A 19,559-nucleotide genomic window follows, 5' to 3' on the forward strand; every position below is an offset into this window, starting at 1 on the left:
AGAGTCTCAGAGCGGCTTACAATCTCCTTTACCTTCCTCCCCCACAACAGACACCCTGTGAGGTGGGTGGGGCTGGAGAGGGCTCTCACAGCAGCTGCCTTTTCAAGGACAACCTCTGCCAGAGCTATGGCTGACCCAAGGCCATGCTAGCAGGTGCAAGTGGAGGAGTGGGGAATCAAACCTGGTTCTCCCAGATAAGAGTCCGCACACTTAACCACTACACCAAACTGGCTCTTGAACTGGGTGTCCAATTCTATGAGCACCAAAAGAAGGTCCAACCATCCTCCATTGTTTCCAGTGGAGGGAAGTCATTGAAAAGGAGCACAGTCCCTTTAAATGAGATGGCCAGAACTCCCTTTGGAGTTCAATCATGCTTGCTCCTGGCTCCACCCCCGAAGTTCCCCAATATTTCCTGAGTTTGACCTGGCAATTGAAATATTTTGCATAGATAGTAAACAACAACAACAAAAACAGGAGGTACATGAACATATGAAGCTGCCATATATTGAATCATACCATCGGTTCATCCTTGTTCTTATTGTCTACTCAGGGTTGCAGTGGTTCTCCAGGGTCTCAGGTCTTCCACATCATCTATTACCTGGTCCTTTTAATGTGAAATGCTGGGGATTGAACCTGGGACCTTCTGCATGCCAAGCAGATGCTCTACCACTGATTTACAGTCCTTTCCTCTAGCATTTGCCCGCCACCTGTCATAAATAGACATCTGTTGTGCCATCAGCAATAGCACATGTTGGAGGACAGATTGGCTGATAACAGATGGGTTTTTAAAGCCGCCCAGGGGGCAGGAGGCAGGCAGACGAGAAAAGTGTGTCCACACGCTCACATCTTCCTCCCACCCCCATCCCGCCCCCAAGTCGCCCCCAAGTCACCACCACTTTTTTGCTGAGGGGCCTCCAAGGCACCTCCCTGGTCATTTGGAAGGTCAGGAAGTGCCCAGAGAGCCACGGACAGGACGCATGTGTGTTCCAGATGCTCCCCAGATGCCCATGGCCCACCCCTTTTCTGAGCACCATCCCAAAACTCTGAGGCAATCTATTTCTGGCTGGTTCTCTTCGGGGTGGCTTCAAGCCACCCCAAACCAGCCGTCTGTTATCAGCCATTATGTTCCACATTTTGGGGTAACAGTCAAGTGCCGAGATATCTCAAAATTCTGTAATGTGTTTATTTATTTATTTTTATTTTATCACATTTATATCCCGCCCTCCCCTAACAAGCTCAGGGCGGCTACCAAGAATTAAAAACCACATAGAACATTGAAAACAGTACATAATAGAATCAATTTCACGCATTTTAACCATAAAATCCAAGATGCACGTCGATGTTTCTGAGTATCTATACTTGTCCGATGGCAACAGTGATCCATGCAACGGTCACCTCGAGGTTGGACTACTGTAATGCCCTCTACATGGGGCTGCCCCTGTACCGAACTCGGAAACTGCAGCTAGTGCAGGATGCAGCGGCCAGACTGTTAGTGGGACTACCTCGGTGGGAACATGTACGGCCTAGGCTGCGGGAACTGCACTGGCTGCCAATTGTGTACTGAGTTCGTTACAAGGTGCTGGTTATTACCTTTAAAGCCCTATATGGCCGAGGACCTGCCTACCTTAGGGACCGTCTCTCTCCATATGTTCCCCAGAGAGTACTGAGATCTAGTTTGCAAAATCTTCTGAAAATCCCTGGACCAAGGGAGGCCAAGCTAAAAACAACAAGGGAGCAGGCCTTTTCGATAATGGCTCCCCAATGGTGGAACCAGCTGCCAGAGGAGGTGCGGGCCCTGCGGGATCTTAACCAGTTCCGTAGGGCTTGCAAAACCACCCTCTTCCAACTTGCCTTCTAAGGTGGAATCTTGGCAATGATATCCAGCCATCGTTATATATGTACTGAAGTTGTAGCACCATTAATTTATATTGGTTTTAAATTATTTATTTAACTCAAAGTCACGAATTTGTATTTTAACTGTATTTTATTGTATTAACTTTATTTTATTGTTATATCATGGTATATGTCTTGTAAGCCGCCCTGAGCCTGCCTAGGTGGGGAGGGCGGGATATAAATAAAAACATTATTATTATTTATTGTCAGTGGTGTGGGGCATTTGCTACCTCCCCTTAACTGCTGAAGGCAAGTTTAAATAGTTCTGTGTTACAAGCCTGGTGGAACTGTGACAGGTTTCGCAGGGCCCTGATGTTTTTGGGGAGGGCATTCCACAGAGCGGGAGCTAGTGGTGGACGACTGAACTTCTTTCAGTCCAGGGATCTGAAGGAGATTTTGTACTCTGAGTCTTTGGGATTGCATAGGATAACAAATGTGCATGAAGGCATAATCTCTTATTCTTAATTATCAATTATAATTATGGTCCCGTGTGGGTTACATGCTGTGTTTATTTTCAGCTCCATGCCGAAGAATTTTAAAACATTCCCCTGGGAATTATGGGCTCTGCGAAAGCTCTGTGACTCCTGTTCTGATTTATTGTCTATAGGGTTCGTGACGGTTGAAGGGTGCAGAGTTGAAAGCCTCTACTGCTTCCTCCAGAATACGTATCACAACGAAGGGAGATAGATGCATGTATCCCCTGCAGCAGATCTGACCTTAAACAAAAACATTTCTCTCCGTTTCCAGAGCATTCGCAATTTTCAATTTGAAAGCAGGAGGAACAGGGCAACGACAAAAAAAGTTAAGCCGTTGGCCACTTCTGCTCATTAAAGATCCCCACGACGCTTTTGAAACAAATGGAGCCAAATTCCAGCTAGAGCCTCCTGTTCGCTCTCCCCAAATCCCCATTGGCTTTTAAAGTGGATAAGCCGTCCTTCAGCTTTGCTCCTAAGAAACCCTTGTTAGCCTAGCAAAATGACAGGGAATTACTTCTGCTTGCTGTACCTCACAGTGAAATGCGAAGGATGAAAGAACGAGGCAGGGCCTCCATTTTCTCTAAGTTAACCCACATAGCTTTCAGCCAATTCATCCGTACTTCTGTTTCTAGTGGGACTGATCAAATGAATAAGGGGAAAGTCTGCGTCCTTTGATTCCCCCTTTGTGTGTCTGTGGCTCAGTTCCTTCTATCCAATCAATCAGTCCTTATCTCCTAGACAGTAGGGATGTGCCAAAAAAAAATCGGTATTACACGGATCCGGAAGTATACGGGGGGAGAAAATTCGGAATCCCCATATACTGTCGAATACTGCATTCGGAATAGCCGCATATACGGTAGATGCTGCTGGTTCTGGGTCTCTCACCCAGGTGCCAGCTTCCCTGCCACAGAACACACAATCTACAGATGCCAGCTCTCCAGCCCTGCCCCAAACAACACGGGGAGAGCTGGCCAACCACAACAAGCCTGCTGGTTCTGGGTCTCTCACCCAGGTGCCAGCTTCCCTGCCACAGAACACACAATCAACTCTATAAAAACAAGAAAGTGACCCAGCACACACAGCCCACACACACCCTCGCCAACCCCCACACCAACCAGAGGTAATTTAAAAAAACCAAAACAAAACCAGCAGAATCACAAAAGGCCAAGTGAAAAAGTGGCCTTTTCACCAACAAGAAAGCTCAGGCCAAATAAGTCAACAACACCCCCCCCCCCCTAAAACCTGAACCAGGAAAAGGGGGACAAAAGTGGTCTTTTAAACAATGGAAATTAGGCCAAACAGCACCCCCCCCCCACAAGAACCAGAAGAGAAGAGTAACAGCAGCAGCACAATGCAGCAGCAACAAATCAAACAGTAAACAAATCAAACAGTAAACAAATCAAACAGTACTTTTAAAACAGTAAAAAAATTAACTTTTAACAATACAGGAACTTAGGAAATTAGGCCAAACAGCACCCCACCCCCCCCCCACCCCCAGGAATCAGAAGAGAAGAGTAACAGCAGCAGCACAACACAGCAGCAACAAATCAAACACTGAATACTTCTAAAACAGTAAAAAACTCAACTTTTAACAATACAGGAACTTTGCCAACCTCCCCCCCCCCCAAAAAAAAACCCTTCACCCTAACCCTAAGAAATCTAAGCCACCCAAATCAGGAGAAGTAAAAGGACACTGCACTTTTAAAAGTCCTCTCACTAAATTAAGATATGGGCAAATTAGCAAAAAAAAACCCCACCCCAGGCCCCCACCCCCAGCTGAACCTAACCCCAACCCCAAATAGGCTACCCACCCAGTACTCACCCACCCAAATCTGGATAAGGAAAGGGACTCTAGTCCTTTTACCAACAAAAACTAAAACAAGAAGTACCCCAAAACTGTCTTACCTTGTCTTCTCTACTCCAGGGAAGTCTGGTAAGGCTGAGTGAGAGAGCAGCAGGCAGCAGCTGAAGCCAAGGGCCAGCCAGCAGCAGCACAATCTCTCACACTAACCAACCTACACCAACACAGCAGCAATGGAGGAGTCCAGCCAGGAAGACTCCTTAAAAAGGTTCTCTGGCCCTACAGAGAGCAATTTCAAAAAATAGCACTGCTCTCTGATTGGCCAGACAACAGTGCTTACTTGGATACCCAAGTAAGCAAAAGACCAAAATAACAACAATGTAGCTGATGGCTGGGCCATCAGCTACACAACAGCCCTGCAAAGCATGCATTTGCAGTGCATTTTGCAAATGCATGCTTTGGATTGGCTGCTGGGGCTCCACTTCCCCCTCCCCCCCTCCCTGATCCCAGGGAGGCTATGGGAGAGGCGGGAAGAGGCTACTAAAGGCGGGAAAGTAGGCAAGCAGCTCCCCTGAGGCTGCAGAAGCTACTTTCCCGCCTTTTGCATTGACAGCCGTATACTTCCAAATAGCTATTCGGCAGTATACGGCGAGCCGTATTCGGCTGCCGCATAATAGGCTTCAATGGGAATCAGCTACAGCCGATTCCGTATACAGCCGAATCAGTGGTGATTCGGCTGTATATGCGGTTCGGCCAAACCGAATGCACACCCCTACTAGACAGCCAGTTTGGTGTATTGGTTAAGTGCGCGGACTCTTATCTGGGAGAATGGAGTTTGATTCCCCACTCCTCCATTGGCAACTGCTGGAATGGCATTGCGTCAGCCATAGCTCTTGTAGGAGTTGTCCTTAAAAGGACAGTTGCTGTAAGAGCTCTCTCAGCTCCACCTACCTCACAGGGTGTCTGTTGTGGGAGGGGAGGAAGGTCAAAGGAGAGCGTGACCACTCTGAGATTCAGAGTATAAGGCAGGATATAAATCCAATATCTTCAACATCATCATCATCACCACCACCACCATCATCTTCTTCTTCTTTCTCTTCTTCTTCGGTAGGTAAGAATGGGAAGCCTGAGGCATGCTCCCATTCGCTCAGGTAACTCTACCTGTAAGCGGGCCTCAATTTGGGCAGGAGCTCACAGGAACGGAGTTCCGCAACCTCTAAATTTTATTGTGCTCTATCTTTCTTACCCCTCCCCCCCAAATACTTGCCTCTGGGCTTCATTGTTCAGCCCCTCTGTAAGAATTTTGCTGAAATCGAAGATTTGACAAACTTTCTAATATCCCCCCCCCCCCCAAAAAAAAAGGGAAAATAACAAAAACATATAAAGCTGACAGAGGGAATTCTTCATCACACCTCTGTGGCCATGTTGGAGAAAGTCATTTGAAAAGTACGATGGGAATAAGTTTTTATTATGACAGTTATAACTCAAGAGGCATTTTAAGTTAAACGCTGAGCTGATATAATTGAGTACACCTTCCGATGATGTCAGAGGTGTGTGGCATATGCAAATAAATAAAATACACACACACACACACACACAGAGTTCAGCACTAACTCTCACCCTAGCCTCTCTCTGATTGTCCCACTCAACTCCTCTCCCACGGGTGCAGGTATTATCCAATTATAGCACGTTTCACTGGCCCATTCAGCCCCCCACCCCCCATGTCTTACTCTGCAGGGCTGTATTTTTGATCACAGCGACATGCATTGAAAACTCCGCATTAAAACACAGAAATAAAAACTCATACAGTACTTTGACATGGCAAAACATCACATAGGGTCTTGCCTGAGGAGAACATTTTTACGGGACGATAGCACTTTGAGTGCTGCAAGGCACTCCTGCCTCTATTCTGTTTGCTATGGGAACAAACAGCCACGTTTCTCTCATCGTGTGTCTGAAACAGCTAGAGTTGTGGTTATCCTGAGGCATACAAAAGCGATATTTTCTTCCCTCGCATGCTGAAATCTTATCTCTCTTCCGTCGTCCGTTCCCACAAAAAAAATAACAAAATGGCTCCTCTGGGAAGCCTATGGAGAAATCTCATCCAATCAAAACCAATATGTCAAGAATCTGTTCCATTAATACATACATTTTGTACACAAATCACTGTTTCTTACATAGAGATGAATCAATGGAGTTAATATACCTAGGGAGGGGCGGGCTGGAGATCTTCAAGCAGAGGCTGTCTAGCCATCCGTGAAGGATGCTGGGGGTCTCTGGATTTCCTGTACTGAGTGCCAGTTTGGTATAGTGGTTAAGTGCATTGACTCTTATCTGGGAGAACCGGGCTTGATTCTCCGCTCCTCCACTTGCAGCTGCTGGAATGGCCCTGGATTAGTCATAGCTCTCGTAGGAGATGTTCTTGAAAGGGCAGCTGTTGTGAGAATCCTCTCAGCCCCACCCACCTCACAGGGTGTCTGTTCTGGGGGAGGAAGGTAAAGGAGATTGTGAGCTGCTCTGAGACTCTGAGATTAAGTGTGCGGACTCTTATCTGGTTCGATTCCCCACTCCTCCACTTGCAGCTGCTGGAATGGCCTTGGGTAAGTTATAGCTATCATTAGGACTTTGTAGGAAAAAAAGCCCAGCAGGAACTCATTTGCATACTAGGCCACACCCCCAGCATCACCATTGTTTCACACAGGGCTTTTTAATAGAAAAGACTCAGGAGGAATTCATTTGCATATTACACCACACCCCCGGACTCCAAGCCAGCCAGAACTGCGTTCCTCTGCGTTCCTGCTCAAAAAAAAAAAGAAAACTCTATCACAAGAGTTACCCTTGAAAGGGCAGCTGCTGTGAGAGCTCTCTCAGCCTTACTTACCTCACAGGGTATCTATTGTGAGGGGAGAAGATATAGAAGATTGTAAACCACTCTGAATCTTCTGAATTCTGAATCTTCTGATTAAGAGAGAAGGGTTGGGTATAAATCTTCAGTCTTCTTTTTCTTCTGAGTGAAGCATGGGAAATTAGACTGTCAGGCCATTTCCCACTCGAGGATTAGATAACTGTAATGATTCAAACTTCTTTACATGAGTGACAAAGACGAAATCTACTGTACTTACTGCTGCACTATGGATGTGAACAGGGGTGGATTTCTACATATTAGGCCACTCCCCCTAATGTAGCCAGTCCTCCAAGAGCTTACAAAAAAGAGCCTTATAAGCTCTTGGAGGAATGGCTACCTCAGGGGGGTGTGGCCTAATACGCAAAGCAGCTCCTGCTAGATTCCCACCCCTGGATGTGAAGATGCTGCTTCTATTCTCAACTATTTTGGTGCGAGGTAGAATCTAACTTTGACCTGGAAGGTCCCCGCTACAAAGGGAGACCAGGGCAACCCTAGTTTGTCCTGAGTTTTTCTGCCATATCAAGGAGGATTCCTAAATCTCATGCAGATCACCCCATCCTGCCCTGACCTGGATAGCCCAGATTAGCCAAATTTCATCAGAACTTGGAAGATAAGCAGGGCTGCCCATGGGTAGTATTCGGATGGAAGACCCCCATGGAATACCAGGGTGGTGACTAGGATGCAAGCAATGGCAAACCACCTCTGAACATCTCTTGCCTTCAAAACCCTATGGGGTCACCATAAGTCAGCTGTGATTCGATGACAAAACAACTACATCCCACACCTCTGTTTATTACACAAGGAAGGAAAGGAAAGGTCCCCTGTGCAAGCACCAGTCATTCTGACTCTGGGGTGACGTTGCTTTCACAACGTTTTCACGGCAGACTTTTTACGGGGTGGTTTGCCATTGCCTTCCCCAGTCATCTACACTCCCCCCCCCAAGCAAGCTGGGGACTCATTTGACCGACCTCGCAAGGATGGAAGGCTGAGTCAACCTGGAGCCGGCTACCTGAAAACCCAGCTTCTGCCGGGGATTGGACTCAGGTCGTGAGCAGAGCTTAGGACTGCAGTACTGCAGCTTTAACACTGCGCCACGGGGCTCTTCTTATTACACAAACAAAACACCAAAAGGAGAAAGTCGTGTGCCAATATGGGAAATCACACACACAAAAAACCAAGTACACGGCTACAATTACTGGCATGTTACAACCAATGTTCCCTCTAAGCTGTGGAGTCTTGTGAGCAGAAATTCTGCTTTGTGAGCTACCGGCATTAAACTTGTGAGCTTCTGCATAAATTAGTTTGCTCCGGGGCCATTTTTCGTGAGTTGAGACAAAAACGCATGAGCCAGAGGCTAAAAAACTGTGTGCTAGACCACACTAACTCAGCTTAGAGAGAACACTGGTGTCAGGCTCTGTAACTCTATTGTATTACAAATATAGAATACTAACCATATGGACTCTTTGTACTAACCCAAGTCTTATGCTGTAACCAATGTGCATATCAAAGAGGGTAGCATTTGATGTGTAAACTTTGTTTATGTTGCCAAAGAACAAAAAAATGCAACCGTTGGTAGATAACACGGTCGCCAAGCATCTTCCCGGGGCAAGAAGATAAGCGGAAGCCCTCGTGTGAAAGTTTGCACCTTCACTCCCTTTTTGTTTTGAGAATAGTGACTTTGTTTAGAGACCCCTTTGATGTAGATTCCTTAAGAATAGTAACTGCCTAATTCCAGGCATTAGTCTCAACTTCTAGCTATGAGTATCTGTATCTAGCTATGAGTTTCCAATAAAGTATACATTGTTTCAAATGAATACTGCCTTGAGATTCCATCGCCTGACAACCGGTTACAACAATATATATCAAACATTGAATATGCATCTCATACATTCCAAACGTGCAATACTGCACTTTCTGTAGTCTGACTCGTTGAAATGCCACTAACAGCGGAAGCCAATGTCCATGTGGTAAAACATTGTCCACTTTGCAATTGAAAATTCCAAATGGGGAAAAATCACCTTTTTCTCTGTGCTCGTGGAAGGGAGATAAGAACCCCACCAGTTCAGAAACTGGGGTTGCAGGCTGGAACTGGCCGTTTCACCGTAGAGCTTCATCAGATAGTCAAAGGGGTATTATTCTGTGTTATATGTTTTGCAATCCTCTTCAATGCATGATGAGTCGAAAAGCTGGTTCCTCCCATGACATTACAGAGCATCACTTCTAGCAGAACTTCTATTCTGGAAAAAGAGGTGCTGGAACTCTCAAGCGGGAAATGAAGGAGCCCCTTATTAGGTTTTTTTTTTTTTTAGAAAGGAGAGAATTTTGTTTCCATGAAAAGTTTCCAGAACTTTCACTCAATGCACAGCAGCCAAGAAGGTCAGAGCACCTGCTCTGGCTGCAACGCCACTGAGAATGTTCTCCGCAGCTGAGAACGAAACGTCTGGAAGAAAAACTTTCTCCAGTAGAACACGGCACTTGAGCCCGAAAGATTCTACAAACCCTAATTTCCAGAACTTTGTTTCTGCCACGTTCCCACAGAAAACTCCTCTGACTTCTAGTGTAGAAGGTGAACAAATCTAATACCCCTTTTCTATGGTATATTACTTTTTTGAGGGCCAGATATAACCAAAGACAAGTTTCGCTCTTGTGAGTTTCGCTCTTGTGAGTTCAGGAGAGAAGAAGAAGAATGCAGATTTATACCCCGCCCTATTCTCTGAATCAGAGACTCAGAGTGACTTACAATCTCCTATATCTTCTCCCCCCACAACAGACACCCTGTGAGGTGGGTGAGGCTCAGAGGGCTCTCACAGCAGCTGCCCTTTCAAGGGCAACTCTTGCAAGAGCTATAGCTAACCCAAGGCCATTCCAACAGGTGCAAGTGGAGGAGTGGGCAATCAAACCAGGTTCTCCCAGATAAGAGTCCGCATATTTAACTGCTACACCAAACTGGCTCTCTTATATATATCCCACTCTCCACTCTGAATCTCAGATTCTCAGAGCGGTCACAATCTCCTTCACCTTCCCCCGCCCCCATAACAGACACCCTGTGAGGTGGGTGGGGCCAAGAAGGCTCTCACAGCAGCTGCCCTTTCAAGGACAACCTCTGCCAGAGCTATGGCTGACCCAAGGCCATTCCAGCAGCTGCAAGTGGAGGAGTGGGGGAATCAAACCCTGTTCTCCCAGATAAGAGTCCGCGCACTTCACCACTACACCAAAGTGGCTCTCAGAGTGGACCGTAGACCGTTAACACACAAAACTTCTTAAAATCCTTAAAAGGAAATCTTGTATGCATCTAAAACCTATTATCCTATTCTAAATTTATGTTCTACACTGGATCCTCCAAACGTTTCGAGTTATAAAAAGTCACAATGTAGGTATAATTTCGTCTCCACAAGCATTAGAAAACAGTCGATTGTTCTTCCTTTAAATCAGAATAATTGGATTAGGAAACCGGCTATGTGAATGCAATACGAAACTGTCCTCTGATGTAGTTGTTTCCCCGAAGCTGCTGCCTAGATCACCTGGTGTACTACAGAGATTTATCAAGGAAAGGTCCACACTGCAGTTCCAGGTGATAGATTTTCTTTCTCTTACAAAGACCTATTTAGAATTTCATTTTTCTGATTTCACTGCATATAGCGATGTGTTACCTCTCTCTCTTATCTTTAAACCCTCTGTAAAAAAAGCAATTCCTTTTGTTACCGTTTTATCCCTTCATGGCTGAAATAAAATATTAACATTGGCTCTTTACTTGTTTTAAATGTCTGCTGTTTTATACAAGGAATGTCTTCTTGCTTACAGTGCAACATGTTCATTGAGGTGTTATTTGCTGTTCAGTTGCCCAGTCGAGTCCGACTCTTTGCGACCCCATGGACAAAGTCACGCCAGGCCCTCCTGTCTTCCACCATCCTCCAAAGTCCACTCAAATTCGTGTTTGTTACATCAGGAATGCTGTCCAGCCATCTCCTCTTTTGCTGTCCCCTTCTTCTTTTGCCTTCTGTCTTTCCCAGCATCAGGGTCTTCGCCAGGGAGTGCTCCCTTCTCATTGGGTGGCCAAAGTATTGGAGCTTCAGCTTCATATAGTTCCCTCTTCTGTATATCTTCCTTCCCTCCCTCATCCTATTGTCATACATAGATGTAGAGGTTTTTAAAGAAATCAGAATCTGAAAAAGGCAAGCAGTTTTCCACACAAGTTGGATTTGTTATGAGAAACTATTCCTTTGGTTACTTGCTTTAGGGGCTTTTAAAAGGGATCAGGCAAATTAGTTAAGAGATCTAAGTGTAAGATCAAAAGAACTTAAGAAAAGCCTTGTTGGATCAGGTCAATAGCCTATCCAGTCCAATGCTCTGTGTCACACAATGGTCTAAACCCAAGTGTCAACTGGAGGTCCACCAGTGTTGCCAGAACTCCAGAAGCCCTCCTACAGTGGTCCTCCAAGTACCAAGAATACAGAGCATCACTGCCTTAGACAGTGTTCCATCTATACCTTGTGGTTAACAGCCACTGATGGACCTCTGCTCCATATGTTTATCCAATCCCCTCTTGAAACCGTGCATGCTTGTAGTTGCCTCCAATGTTACCTCTAAGCTGCAGAAACTTGTGAGCAAAAATTCTACTTTGTGAGCTACTGGCGTTAATGTTATGAGCTGCTGGCATTAAAGTAGTGAGCTACCGCATAAATTATTGTGCTCTGGGGTCATCCTTCCTGAGCTAAGACAAAAACGGGTGAGCTGGAGGCTAAGAATCTGTGAGCTAGCTCACACTAACTCAGCTTAGAGGGAACACTGGTTGCCACCACTTCCTGAAGCAAGGTCAGTTCCCCTAGAGTTCTTCCTGGATCCCCTGTGTTAATTACTCTTTAGGTGAAGAAATGCTTCCTTTTATCTGTTCTAAACCTACTCCTCATTAATTTCCTTGAGTGCCCCTAAGCTCTTGAATTGTCAGAAAGTGAGAAAAGGGTTTCTTTCTCTACCTTTGCTATCCCATAATTTTGTAAACCTCTATCATGTCACCTTCAACCCCAAAAGAGCCAGTTTGGTGTCTGTTGTGGGGGAGGAAGGTAAAGGAGATTGTGAGCCGCTCTGAGACTCTTCGGAGTGGAGGGCGGGATATTAATCCAATATCTTCATCTACCTCACAGGGTGTCTGTTGTGGGGGGGGGGGAAGGTAAAGGAGATTGTGAGCCGCTCTGAGACTCTGTCCTTGAAAGGGCAGCTGCTGTGAGAGCCCTCTCCAGCCCCACCCACCTCACAGGGTGTCTGCTGTGGGGAAGGAAGGTAAAGGAGTTTGTGAGCCGCTCTGAGACTCTTCGGAGTGGAGGGCGGGATATAAATCCAATATCTTCTTCTTCTTTGTGGAAGCAGTGCTTGCTGCATTAGGAAATATGGCCCAGTGGTGTCAAACTCATTTGTTAGGAGGGCTGGATCTGACACAAATAAGGCTTTGTGGGGCTGGGCCACGAGTGTTGGAAAATATAATGCCAGGTAGTGGAGATATAAACTTTATAATGGGCATAGACAAACACAAATATATTATTTTTTAAACTTAAAATACAAACATGCTTCAAACCTCCAATAGTTTGTTTAAGTTGGAAAAGTGGGGGGATAGTGGGATTTGGAAGTGCAATTTTAAAAATAAAACATCAAGAAAAAGCACAAGGCTCTAACTCTGAATGAAATGGCATTGTAAACTTCTCCCCCGCCCCCAATCTACTCAGATTATCCCCCATTCAGCAGAAATAAACTGTCTGAATGCACGGACCCTTTGTTTGCAAGGCCTCAACTCCAGGAAGCATAACTTTCAGCTGGCTATAGAAACGCTGAAAATGTAACCATCTCCACTCCATTTGAAGCCATTGCAGAGCAAAGACAAAGCTGCAAGAAAAACATGAAATGGACCTTAACATCCACCCCACTATTTCCTTGCAGCAGCCAGAAAAGAAAGGCAGGAAGGAGCCAGGAACTGAGATTCAGCCTAGGAACTTCAAAGGGTCTTTGAAGCTCCCAGGCTGAAAGAGACCCAGCCTCTTCAAAAGGTAAGGACAGGAGAGGGAGGAGGGGGAAGAAAAGAGCCCCATGGGCCTGATCAAAGCCCTGGGTGGGCTGGTTCTGGCCCGCAGACTGGATGTTTGACACTCCTGCATTAATGTCTACATTCTGATTGGCTGCAAATCTTCTGGGTATCAGGTGGCAAGACTTTTTTTTTAAAGCAGGAATACACAGGAATGCAGTTCTGGCTGGCTTGGTGTCAGGGGGTGTGGATGAATATGCAAATGAGTTTCTGTGTGATACAATGGTGATGTCAGGAGGTATGTCATAATATGTAAATGAGTTCCTCCTGGGCTTTTTTCTACAAAAAAAATGCCCTGTCAGATGGCAACCTTTCCTTGCCGTACTACTTGATATCTTTACTCTGAAGTTACAGGAGTTGGAACTGGGACCCTTTGCTGGCAAAGGATGGGTTGGATCCAGTCTAAAATTTTCTTCAGCAAAACAGAACTTTCCTGTCTCCAATCTCCCTTTGTGGCCTAGCGATCTCCACAAAATGCTGCTCCCGAATGATAGGGGACTTTAAGGAATGTGAGAGGGATATGCAGAGGAAAGGGGAAATTGGTGGTGGTGGTAGTAGAAGTAGTAGTAGAAGAAGAAGACCACAGATTTATATCTTCTCACCCTTCTCTCTGAATCAGAGTCTCAGAGCAGCTTACAATCTCCTTTATCTCCTTCCCCCACAAGAGACTCCCTGTGAGCTGGATGAGGCTGAGAGGGCTCTCACAGAAGCTGCCCTTTCAAGGACAACTTGCGAGATCTATGGCTAACCCAAGGCCATTCCAGCAGGTGCAAGTGGAGGTGTGAGGAATCAAACCCAGTACTCCCAGTCAAGAGTCTGCGCACTTAACCACTACACCAAACTGGCTCTCACACCAAACTGGCTAATTTAGTCTGGATCCAACCTCGCGTTCTCATCCACCTACCTATGGCGTCCTCCTCCCCCTTTAATCTTACTCTAATCTAGATGCTTAACAGGAAACACTTTTGTACGATGACTCCGCCTTCTATCAGAGTTGGAGCAGAAATACACAGAACTTGGTAATTATGAAATTTGAATATTAATTTCCCTAGTGATGAAACACATTTGGATTTCCTTTCCAATGCTTGTAAACTGTAATTTCTTATAGTTATACCTTAATTAGATCTAATCAAATTCAGCACGCGGAGTTGCCCTTCCCTTGGTTTCTCATTGATCTCTTTAACTCTGCGAAATTGAAATGGTGAGAATGATAAAGAATGGGGGACACTTAACAATCTGGAGGAAGGAAACAGCCTTGGCTTTAGAAGACTTAAAGGTAAAGGTAGTCCCCTGTGCAAGCACCAGTCGTTTTCAACTCTGGAGACTTTTTACGGGGTGGTTTGCCATTGCCTTCCCCAGTCACCTACACTTCCCCCCCCCCGCCCCCCAGCAAGCTGGGGACTCATTTTACCGACCTCAATGGAAGGCTGAGTCAAACTTGAGCCAGCTACCTGAACAGCTTCTATTGGCATTGAACTCAGGTCGTGAGCAGAGCTTGGACTGCAATACTGCAGCATACTACTTTATGCCATAGGGCTCTTATAGAAGATTTACTCTGTACTAACTAAGCCTTGGTTAACTGAGATGCTCATCTTTTGCTGCTATACCAGTCTCTTTCTCAGCTCTATCCTAAGCAAAATTATACCCTTGAGTTCAATGGGTAGGTCCAGAGCCTTTTTTTTTTTTGAAGCAGGACTCCTTTACATATTAGGCCACACACCCCTGATGTAGCCAATCCCCCAAGAGCTTACAGTAGGCCCTATAAGAAGAGCCCTGTAAGCCTTTGGAGGACTGGCTACATCAGGGGGGTGTAGCCTAATATGCAAAGATGTTCTTGCTATAAAAAAAAAAGAGCCTTGGGTAGGTCAATGCATTGAGGTCAGTGCATAGGTTGGCACTGTCCCTTAATCAGGCAGTGGATTCTGGACCCACAATTCCTTCTTGACTACCAATCCAAGGTATATCTGGCTTTCTTTAACTCCAGCTGCAAATGGTTCATGAATGTAGCTAAACATTGTTTATTCTCTATGCTCAGTAGTGCTCGTCCTCATTCCTTTGAGTTGATCTAGATGGGACTTTTCTCAAGGTGGACAGTTGTCCTCCTCAGGTAAGACTGGACTTTACACAAGGTTGGTTTTTCTCCATAGTGCCCTTAGGCTTACCAAGCCCCCACTGCCAGGACCTGTGTAGTGGTTAAGTGCGTGGACTGTCATCTGGGAGAACCGGGTTCGATTCCCCACTCCTCCACTTGCAGCTGCTGGAATGGCCTTGGGTCAGCCATAGCTCTCGTAGGAGTTGTCCTTGAAAGGGCAGCTTCTGGGAGAGCCCTTTCAGCCCCACCCACCTCACAGGGTGTCTGTTGTGTGGGAGGAGGGTAAAGGTGATGGTGAGCCACTCTGAGATTCGGTGAAGGATGGGATATGAATCCAATACCATCACCACCACCACCCCATTACCACCACCACCATCATCAATCTTCTTCTTCTTCTTCCCTCTGAAATGTTGTGGACAACGTGAGAAATGGTAACATTAATTGGTGACAACATCTGTTGAATTTGGATTGTTAATGGTTTTATTTCTTTTGTTTCCTGCTGGACAGATCTTTATGTACTATGTGGAGCCACTTGATTGGGGGTGGAATAAATCTTTAAATAGATAAATATCAGGTCTTCAGGTCTTATACAGAGACCATCATAAGAAAAGGCTGAGGCTTAGCTTGGTAAGTTAAGGGGAGGAGAAAGAAGAGGAAAAGGAGGAGAAGGAGGAGCAGGAAGAAGAGGAAGAAAAGGAGGAGGAGCAGAAAAGAGAAAGAAGAAGAAGAGGAGGAGGAGTTGGTTTTATACCTTGCCCTTCACTACCCGAAGGAGTCTCAGAATGGCTTACAATCTTCCTCCCTTTCTCTCCTCACAACAGAAACCCCCTGTTGTGGGAAGCTCTGAAAACTCTGAGAGAATCAAACCCAGTTTTCCAGATTAGAGTCTGCCGCGCTTCATCACCACACCAAACTGGCACTCTCATTGCTATGGGGGAGAAGTTCTTTTTCTAAAAATCACTTTTAAAACATAGCCATTGATTCCTGATATTCAATTTTTTCCCCTCTTTTGAAAAGGCTTGTTTTGTTTCCATCCTCTTCCGGGCTTCCGGGGTTGGAAAGATGGGGAACTGACGCATCTCCCTTTCGTGGAGTGGACCAACGCCTTTTTTCTGAGTCTTGTGTTCAGTTTTGGACACCACATTTTAAGAAGGGTATAGACCAGCTGGAACAGGTCCAGAGAAGGGCGACAAAGATGATGAGGGGTCTGGTGACCAAGTCCTGTGAAGAAAGGTTGAAGGAGCTGGGCATGTTTAGCCTGGAGAGGAGGCGGCTGAGAGGTGATATGATCACCATCTTCAAGTACTTGAAGGACTGTCATATAGAGAATGGGGTGGAATTGTTTTTCTGTGGCCCCAGAAGGTAGGACCACAACCAGTGGGTTGAAATTAAATCAAAAGAGTTTCCGGCTCAACATTAGGAAGAACTTCCTGACCGTTAGAGCGGTTCCTCAGTGGAACAGGCTTCCTTGGGAGGTGGTGGGCTCTCCTTCCTTGGAGGTTTTTAAACAGAGGCTACATGGCCATCTGACAGCAATGAGGATCCTGTGAATTTAGAGGGAGGTGTCTGTGAGTTTCCTGCACTGTGCAGGGCGTTGGACTAGATGACCCTGGAGGTCCCTTCCAACTTTAGGATTCTATGAATGCAAAAAAAAAACCAAGCAAAAAAAACAACCCCCCCCCTGGTGTTCAAATCTTTGTTAGCTCCAAAAAAACTGGGTTGTGACCATAGCAATATGCCTAGTAGGCTTGCAACCATCTGTGCCTAGGGTTGCCAATCCCCAGGTGGGTAGCAGGGGAGCCCCTAAGGGTTCTGTGATTAAACCAGCCTTCAATATAATCAACACATTTCCATTGAAATTTATAAAGGAAACATAAACAACCACTTGAAGCAGTGAATTGTACATAAGGCGAAGTCATGCAGTATGCTCAGTCCTTTATAAGGACAAAATTAGGTGAAGTATTATAATACGCACAGTCTTTCTTGGGACCAATAGGCCTCCAAATGGTTTCAGCCAAGAACTGGCAAAGGAGAGACTTCTTCACAAGTCAAACTGCTGTAGAAAAAAAGCCACCAGCAGCAGGCAGCGACGAAGGCGGCGCCTCTCTGCCTCCGTTTCTCTGAAGCTTCCACAGGCTTAATGCAAAAGATTACAAAGCTGACAATGGAAATCAATCCTTCAAGTACAGTGAAAGTTATGTTTATAATGAGGTGCTCCAGCGACCATTTATTACCGTATGTTACTAATAAAAGTGTCGGGAATTGGGAAGTTCAGGTAGGGCCCCGCCAAAACGAGAGGGCTTTGAAGTTCAGATGGAAAATACCAGCCTCAGGACTCTGTTGAGAGTAATCCATCTAACATAGATCAGCCCAGAGCCAGGAACTGGTCCCAGCCGTACACCTACGCTTTAGGCTGTGCCCCAGCTGGACAGCCCTGAAACAGACAAGAAATAAATAACATGAAAAGGATTGGATGAGGGGGTCCAATTCTGAGTCCCCAAAGAAGTTGCCCCTAGCCGTCATTATTTCCAATGGAGGGAAGGCACTTAAAAGTTGCCCAGTCACTTTAAATGTGATGGCCCGAAGTCCCCTTTGGAGTTCAATGATGCTGGTCACACCGTGCTCTTGGCCCCACCCCAATGTCTCCTGGCCCTACCCCCAAAGTCGCCAGATATTTCTTGAATTGGACTTCACGACCCTATCTGTGCCCAGAATTGGGTCCAAATCCCACTGTCCCCAAATTTGTTACATGCTTAAGTTTACAACTGGTATGCTGCTCTTCCAGGGCTTTTTTGTGTGTGTGTAGCAGGAACTCCTTTGCATATCAGGCCACACCCCCACGATGTAGCCAATCCTCCGAGAGTTTCCAGGGCTCTAATTGCAGGGCCTGCTGTAAGCTTCAGGAGGGTGGGCTACATCAGGGGTGTGTGTCCTAATATGCAAGCAGTTCCTGCTACAGAAGAAGAAGAAGAAGAAGAAGAAGAAGAAGAAGAAGAAGAAGAAGAAGAAGAAGAAGAAGAAGAAGAAGAAGAAGAAGAAGAAGAAGAAGCAGCAGCCCTGTAGCCAGGTCTTGAATTCAGCAGGAGCTTATAGGAGCGCAGCTCCTGAACCTTTCTGAGGGTTTCCCATCTTCCTCCCCACCATCCTTGTCCATTGAATAGTAAGTGCAGCCGCATAACAATTCCTGAATGAGCGCCACCACTTATTTTTCTACAAAACGACCCCTGCCTTTAGCTCGTCTATACCTTTCACGGGCTTGTCAGCGGCTACCTTTCCCAGCAGCGCAAAGACGTGCTGGGCTTTTCAGCGTTTGCATTCCTTTTTGCCTTCCTCGGCTGCAAGAGACACTACAGTCTCGTCATAATTCAGTCCATTGAGTTCCAGATGGCGGCAGCACCGTGATTGGCTTGGAGGGTTAACGTACTGAGGCCAAGCGGGTTTCTGTTCATCAAAAGTCAAGGTCGCCTCTTGCAATATGATGAGGCGAGATGGAAAGCTTCGGCCTCCAGACTGGCAGTTACTGATCATTTTATTTATCCCTCTTCGGCCCCCAAGTCCTTCCTGTGTACACCTATACACAAATCAACGTTTTTAATGGGGCACTTCAACTCCAGCGTCAATCGATGTACCGAATATGCCCTTCTGCGAAAGATGTAGCCATCTGAAAAAGTACGTGCTGACTTCCTATTAACTACTTTTTTATCCTTGGGTGCTAGTGGGAGATTTTTGATAGGGGGGGGGGGGAAAGGTTATAAAACCTGGTGATTGCTGGCATTAGCTAACATGTAATCAGATCAAAGTAGGCGTTCAGTAGCACCTTTAAAACCGACAAAGTTTTATTCAGAACGTAAGCTTTTATGTGTTCTAAGCACGCTTCATCAGATGAGGAATCAGGCGCAGTGAGCAGAGCCACACATAGCTGGGAGGGACGGTGGTTCAGTGGTAGAGCATCTGCTTGGTAAGCAGAAGGTCCCAGGTTCAATCCCCGGCATCTCCAACTCAAAAGGGTCCAGGCAAGCAGGCATGAAAAACCTCAGCTTGAGACCCTGGAGAGCCGCTGCCAGTCTGAGTAGACAAGACTGACTTTGATGGACCAAGAGTCTGATTCAGTAGAAGGCAGCTTCATATGTTCATTTGGGCAGGGATGGTGGCTCAGTGGTAGAGCATCTGCTTGGGAAGCAGAAGTTCCTAGGTTCAATCCCCAGCATCTCCAACTAAAAGGATCCAGGCAAATAGGTGTGAAAAACCTTCGTTTGAGATCCTGGAGAGCAGCTGCCAGTGTGAGTAGACGAGACTCACTTTGATGGACCGAGAGTCTGATT

The sequence above is a fragment of the Heteronotia binoei genome, chromosome 6 (assembly GCF_032191835.1).
Source record: "Heteronotia binoei isolate CCM8104 ecotype False Entrance Well chromosome 6, APGP_CSIRO_Hbin_v1, whole genome shotgun sequence".
In the NCBI taxonomy this organism is placed as follows: domain Eukaryota; kingdom Metazoa; phylum Chordata; class Lepidosauria; order Squamata; family Gekkonidae; genus Heteronotia; species Heteronotia binoei.